The 7,695-nt window shown below is 26.3% G+C and overlaps 1 long non-coding RNA gene across 1 annotated transcript; it reads left to right on the top strand.

Annotated features, from left to right (window-relative positions):
* The first annotated feature begins 2,556 nt into the window (after nucleotides 1-2,556).
* Nucleotides 2,557-4,733, top strand: LOC124420450. Its single transcript, XR_006941216.1, has 2 exons — nucleotides 2,557-2,598; nucleotides 4,600-4,733. It is a non-coding gene; the product is annotated as an uncharacterized LOC124420450 (long non-coding RNA).
* The last annotated feature ends 2,962 nt before the right edge of the window (nucleotides 4,734-7,695 follow it).

Genomic DNA, 7,695 nt, shown 5'->3' with positions numbered 1-7,695 from the left:
AAAGTAAATGGTTGTTTAAGTACAAATTATTCACGAGTCTTTGCTGGGAACAATTACTACCTAAACAAAAATATACCATGCTATGAAAATACAAAAATAGCGAAAAGAGCAAAAGAAATTAAAAACGATAAGAGCAAAAAATCGACAGCTTATTGCTGACAAAAATGTTTAAAAATGACACTAATAGAAAACTGAAAAATTGGGCCAAACTGTTTGATGTATAAAAGTGGATTAGACGTAAATCAACAATCGAAAAGAGTTGAATAGAATTCTTTTTATGTTTAAAATAAACTGAAGCGAATGTTGGATAAAAGGAAGTCATTGAAATGTCTTTTTTTTTGTAAAAAAAAACTTTAAAAAAACATTATTATTCGAATCTTGTTTTTTTCTGTACAACAATATGGTTTGATAGATAAGCAATTCCAAAAATGTTTTACTGTTAATGATATTGATAATTGTTTTAAAATTTCTCACTGAATTAAATATAAGAACTGTAGAAAAGTTTATCCTTTTAAAACATTTTTTTGTCTATTTATGTATTCTAAATAATGGGTACATCCGATTGAATATGTTCGAAAATACTATTATTAATTTGAAATCATATCTAGCACTTTTACGTTTGTTCGTTATAAAGTTTAACTTTGGATTGTAAAATTACTATAATTGCAAACAAATATTTTTTCAGCTTTTTGTAAAGTTGTTAAAAGTTTACCATAAAGTTTTCATTACCTTGGATAACTAACTACGTTTAAACAATAAGTTTTTTTCTGGTTGAACACAAACAAGTTTTCCAACCACCAACATCCATTTCTCTCGAGTTTAGATTTATCATTTCTGTGCCAACAGCAATAGTAATAAAAGCAAAGTTCTGAAAAGAGAGAAAGCGAATAAAAATTTATAATTATTAATTGGCATACATTAGTAATTTGCACTTCTGCACTTTCTACACTTAAAAGTGTTAATTTTAATATTTTTATAGTTTTATTTATAAAATATTACTGTTAAGATTATTCCCCAAACACCGGAGCGTGTTTCTTTGATGAATGACCAAGTATGTCTAGTCTGCCGGGACTATAAACAGTTAATGTCAAATGTGTCCTCGGTCTTTCCTTGGAATGATTTGACATGGGGTCGAACTAGAGCACCTCATAATCTGGGACTACGGGTGGGCAGTTGCCTCCAGGACTTCGTCCCGTCTGATTAGTTGGTTAAGGATCATTCGGTATACACTTAGTGGCTGTTGTTTAAAACCAAATACATTAAAATATTGATACACAGTGGGATATACATTTTTTGGATAAATTTCTGTTGGAATGCATATATTGGGTATATGTTGGTGTGAGACCATCGGATCTTGTATCTGAATGACGGGATGGATCCTGAGTTAGATTAAGCATGACTCATGATACCTGTCATTCCCTAACGGGGCAACTATGGCAAAACATTTCATAGCTAGAGTACTTGAGAAAAGTGAGTGTATACTGGACCGGATATTCCACATTCATAAATTGCCACCAGCATGTTTAATACAAAATGGGGTTGTGGTGAGTCGCAAAGAATCACTACCGCTTCGTTAATAAGGATCACGGTGAAATAGACCAACATGACAGGTGTTCACGTAAAGCAATTTGACATTCATTTATGTCAAGATTACCGAGATAATCGACATTAGTTATCCATCAAAATCTACAACAGACAAACGGACACACAGTTGGACGGACATGTCTGGATCGTCGTAGAATTTAATTAGGAACCAGAATTTACCTATACTTTTGTGGGTCTACTACCAACATTTCATAGTGTAACAAACGAAATGAGAAAACAAATATATCTCTACTTTTGTCAGAGTCTAGTATGATATATGTATTATTCTACTAACGCGCAGAACTTTTCCAACTTTAAACTTTTATTTATTTAATTAAGAGTTTCATTAGTCTTTAGAAAACGATTCAGTAATGATATTTAATAACAAACGTCCTTGGTCTGATAAAAACAAATTTGAAAACAATGTTATTAGTAAACATGCTATAGTATGCATATGTATGTAGTAGTGGACAAATGTACGAAAAAAAAATTATGATAAATTTAAACTTTAACAATGTTAACATAAACATGTGAACCAATAATAATTTTAAGTTATAGTAACAACAAAATATAGAAAAACTATGAGAAATTGTTTAATTCAACTACAACTGTATAAGAGACCTGCGCTTTTACACAGCAATATCTACAGTTAAAAAAAACACAACGATGTCTAATATAACACCTGTAACTCACTCTTATACTATGAAACTCTCGTCCTTGTTAACTGTTATATTTAGTATATTTGTCTTTTCAGAAGCTGCTGTAAGGATGCTCTAATACTCAGCATCTTTTACTTAGCTTTTTTTACATTTCATTGCATAGTTTTTGGCGCTACACCCAAAATATATTTTTTTTAGAGTATGTGTTTTTATCTCTTTTTATGTTTAGTTGTTTTTGTTACTTAATCATTAATTTTATTTTTTTTGTTTTCTCTCAAAAAGACTATGTACGTGTTCTATAGTAAGGTCAGTAGTAAAATTCCATTCAATCGACTTAAACGTACGTCAATTTACGGTAATAAAAAAAGGGAAAACATTTTCATGTTTTACAAACGGCATGTGTTTTTATTTAGTTTTTTTTTTTTGTGAATGAAAAGAAATTTTTCACTTAAAAGTAAAATAAATTTGCTTTATTTTTGTTTATTTTTGTAAAAAAAAAATAATTTTTAAAAATTTATAAAAAAATAAAATATAAAAAATATAAAAAAATTATTTAAAAAAGTTTATTTAGTGAAATATTTATTAACATAAATATTGCAAATTGTGTTCAATAAACAAATATTGAAAAAGGATTTATGTATTTGAGAAAGAAATACAAATGAATAATATGTTTTGTTTACTATATTTTATCAAGGAATTATTTTGGAAATGTTCATCATAAATCGAATGAACAAAAATTTTAATACATTAATTTAATTTTTACATTAAACTCAAAATTTTGTCAAAAGTATACTTGTAAATGCTGTTGCAATGTAATTTTAAATTTCATATGTATGATGTGTTCAGAAACGAATCGAATGAACTGCATTTGCAAATCAGCTGATGTTTAGTAACAAAATTCTTCATTTATAAATGCATAAAAAAATAAATAATTTCATTAAATAAATTAAAATCAGAGTACATAAATAGGCAATATTAGTCATTTTTATAATGCGTGTTTTAACGACTTTTACGTTATATATATACCATATACTATATAGAGCTACGATGTTCTTCCAAATCAACATGTAACCTTGAAAATTAATGAAGTGACATTTCTAATGTAATATAGACAATGACTTCACAAAGTAATTCATTATATGGTTCAATACAATTACTTGTAATGTGTAATTGAGCAATAACCAATTATAATTATTTATTATTAAGCTGTTTCAAATAATAATTATTTTTGATTGTAATTAAAGTCTTTCCATTACATGCATTTGTAATCGAAGTTCACCAATAACACATTACAAGTAACTGTAATTGGAAAATTGCATGAAATTTGGAATTTTTAAATTTTTAAAGTAATTGACAATGTTTTAATTACAATAACTTCGAAACATAACTGTGATCGATTACAAGTAGTTATTATTGGAAATTTTAGAATTTATCGTTGCAAGTAATTGGAATCCATAACAATTACAATAATTTGGTAATGTTTTTATTAAAATTACTTTAAAATGTAACTGAGATTTTAAAAATCTCATGTAGAAATACAAACCTCTCAATCGTTGCGTTTTAATTTATCGAACAGGAAAAAATAACTACAAAATATTTTTTGAATAAAGCCTGAATTCCTTACTGAATTCCTGTAATATCAATACAATACGTTAAAATATGTCTTAAATCTTTTCAAAAAGGATCTCAAAATTTCCGTAATTTTGAGGTGATTATTGTAAAAATTTTGAATTTTTATCAGGGTGTCAAATCTTTACCAGGGTGATCATTACGAAAACTATCAATATCTTTACAACTTATATAAACCTAAGTTTTGCCTATTTTTGGAGAGATATAAGAACATTTTACATATTTATGAGCTCAAAGGCTTGAAAATTGCGACCTATAGCGTAGGTACAAGATTCACATAGACACATAGTCGGACGGACGGACAAAGCTAAATCGACTTAGAAAGTGATGCTGAAGCGATTTTTACTTCATACTTTAATGGCTGAAAAATTCGATACAAATTTTGAAAATGGAACTAAATGGATTTTTTTTTGAGGATATAGTTATGTATGTTTAATATAAGCCTCCCACTCCCTTTTCATAAAAAAAAATTTTTGTTTATTTTAGTTTATAAATCAAATGTCCCTACCCTATAAGATTCAATCGAATAGATTACAGCTTTAATACTGAAAATCCTTGACTGTTTTATTTCGTTTTAAATAAATAGGTTTTTCTTAACCGTTTCTACTTTGATTAAAAACATTATATATTATGTTTATATATATTTTTGATGAATATTTTGTTTCTACTTTAAACAAATAATTTCTATAAAAATTAAATATTATTTAATATTAAATGCTTATTCCAGAAAAATCTGTTCAAGCTACAGTGAAAAATCCTGATCAAAAAAAATATACAAAAAACAAAATCCGTTGAGTGTAAAGAAACTGAAGTATTTAATTACAAATAATTTACAACCACAACACAATAAGTACGCATTACGGAAAGCGATATACATACATATGTATGTAAATACATATTATGAAAAAATACAAGAAAAAATAATAAAAATAAATATATATTTATTTAAAAAAAAATATAATGCTCTTGTGAAAAGTGATTCGTAAACAAATTAATTATATAATATTACAATTAAATCATTAAAAATAACATGTGTGTGTAAAGTTTAAAATTATTTACAAATTTATGTTAAAGAAATATACTAAAATACATTAAATAATTCAATAGTTCAACAATTATTTATTTAAAAAATTTAATAATTTATTAAAATATCCCTGTGTGAAATTTCATTCATTATCAGCAGCCAAACCCAACCTAATACTGTATCAACATCATAATTTATGCAAATATTAGCAAACTTTCTCTCTTTTTTTGTTATGAAATAATAAGAAAAAAAGTTGTAACTTAAAAAGGATAATAGCTATAAGGATATCTACAGCTTTACAAAAGTTAATATAAAGGTAAGTTTATTTGTGTCTACAAAAGTATTAGTGTAAACACAAAGATATTTGTATATATTTTAATAAAGACATCATCTCTTGAATATATAAAATAAGCTGAATAATGTATGTACATCAAGTCTGATAGACAGATAGAAAAACTTGTTTAAATTTAATCTTATTAAATTAAAGGGTAATGCAGATTAAATTCAACAGCTTTCATTCAGACTCTTTTATGGTTTTGATAAAAAAGTACTTTTATTTAAACTGGGCTAATGTAGATTATTTTCAAATAATTAATACAAGAAGTATGAGAAATGTTAACAATTTAAAATTTTTCTGAAAAATGAGAAATTCTTTATTACCTTTTGCTGTTTCACAAACATTTCTGATATGTCATTATAAGCGTCTCTCAAGGACCTTACTTATTATACCAATATTTCATATCTTTTCTTTTGAAAGCATTTCTGAATTTTGACAATAATAAAATCGAATAATAAAGAGGGGCAATTTGTTTTAATTGTACTTTTTGTTAATTTTATAATATAAAACCAAAACACCAGATTATTGAACAAACATCGAATGAAATTCTTATATAAGGAAATCGTACTGATTGAATAAGAACCTGTTTCAGGGGCCCTTTGGTCCTTTTTCTTACTATAAATTGTACTAAATAATTGCAAGTAATTGAAATCCATAACAATTACAAGTAATTGGTAATGTTTCTATTACAATTACTTTGAAATGTAACTAAGATTTTAAAAAACTCATGTAGCAATACAAACCTTTCAATCGTTCCGTTTTAATTTATTAAACAGGAGAAAAATAATTACAAAATATTTTTTGAATAAGGCCTCAGTTCTGTACCAGTAATTAAAATTGTAATATTAATACAATACGTTAAAATATGTCTAAAATCTATTTAAAAGGATCTCAAAACTTCTGTAATTTTGAGGTGATTATTGAAAAAATTATGAATATTTACCAGGGGGTCAAATGAGGACCAATCGTTACGAAAACTATCAATATCTTTAACACTTATATAAATCTAAGTTTTGTCTTTTTTTGGAGAGATGTAAGAACATTTTATATATTTATGAGCTCAAAGGCTTGAAAATTGCGACCTGTAGCGTAGGCACAAGATTTACATAGACACACAGTCGGACGGACGGACAAAGCTAAATCGACTTAGAAAGTGATGCTGAACCGATTTTTAAACTTTAAGGTTAGGCCCTTTGGTCCTTTTTCGTACTATTAATTGTACGTTTTTAAAGTGTATTTAGTGTCCTACACCTAAAGTATACCAATCAATTTATTGTATTATTTTTGTCAAAAATTTGTTAAAATATTTCGGAACTAAGGTAAAAAATATATTAAATACTTTATTTAAAAAAAATAAACATTTTAAACATACTTACTGGTATCATATGGTCGATCATGCACGACTATACATTCATACTTGTTTTTTATATAAGATACTTGTCACAAAACTTATAAAACAATGAACCTTTTTTAGAAGAAATCAACAATTGGTCATATACACATATGTTTCTTTATTAATCTCAGTATGTAAAAAATAAACTAAATTATCCTGAGGCCTATTACAAAAACAAACAAAAAATTCATCCTAAAACATACATACATTCACTATATTTGATACAAATTATACAGAAAGGACATAGGTACATATCTAACTAAATATTCTAACAAATAAAATTAATACAAAACATATAACAGTCATTTGTTTGTTTAAAAGTGTCAAAAGGGATTCAGATTTTTGCATGTACATTTAACACTGTATGTAGGTACATACATACATGTTTTCTTTCTACTAACGTATGTACAATATATGAAAAACAATTTCTTTGTAGAAATAACCCCGAACTAACTATGTTTACGAGATACTCTAATTTACATATGTATGTACGGTGTCTAATGTTTTACTTTCTTTGCCATTTTCTAGCTTCCTTTTAGTTAGTGATGACTTTGTGACTGCTCCAAAAAGAATAAACATATGTATGTAGTTGTATACATCAATACACAATGTATTTCTGAAATTATTTGTGTACATGTGTATGGTGTAATGTTCCCGACATTATGCATCCTATTTGAAGCCTTATTTAAAGATCTAACACTAGTTTTAATTTTTAAAAAACATCTATTTTTTGGCAATAAATTGTTTCTTTTATACAACAATGATTTCTTAATATTACAGTACAAATTCAAAACCCTTCTCTTGATACAAATAACAACATTTAAATACAAACAATTTTGTTTTCTTTTTTAACTGTAACATCTGCAATATACAATATGTACAATAACAAAATTATCTGTAAAACTATACTATTAATTGGTGGTAACTTTAATTCTACAATTTGAAATCTTTTCATGATCCAAGTATTGTTAGCAATCATGTACATAGAATACACAAACATTTGCTAAGAATAAAAGGGATAGCAAAAAACTTATTCACTAACATGCAAACGTTGTAGAAAAAGGAAATT

The sequence above is a fragment of the Lucilia cuprina genome, chromosome 5 (assembly GCF_022045245.1).
Source record: "Lucilia cuprina isolate Lc7/37 chromosome 5, ASM2204524v1, whole genome shotgun sequence".
NCBI classification, from domain to species: domain Eukaryota; kingdom Metazoa; phylum Arthropoda; class Insecta; order Diptera; family Calliphoridae; genus Lucilia; species Lucilia cuprina.
Note: the sequence above shows the minus strand (reverse complement) of the source record. Positions and strands in the feature narration are given on the sequence as shown.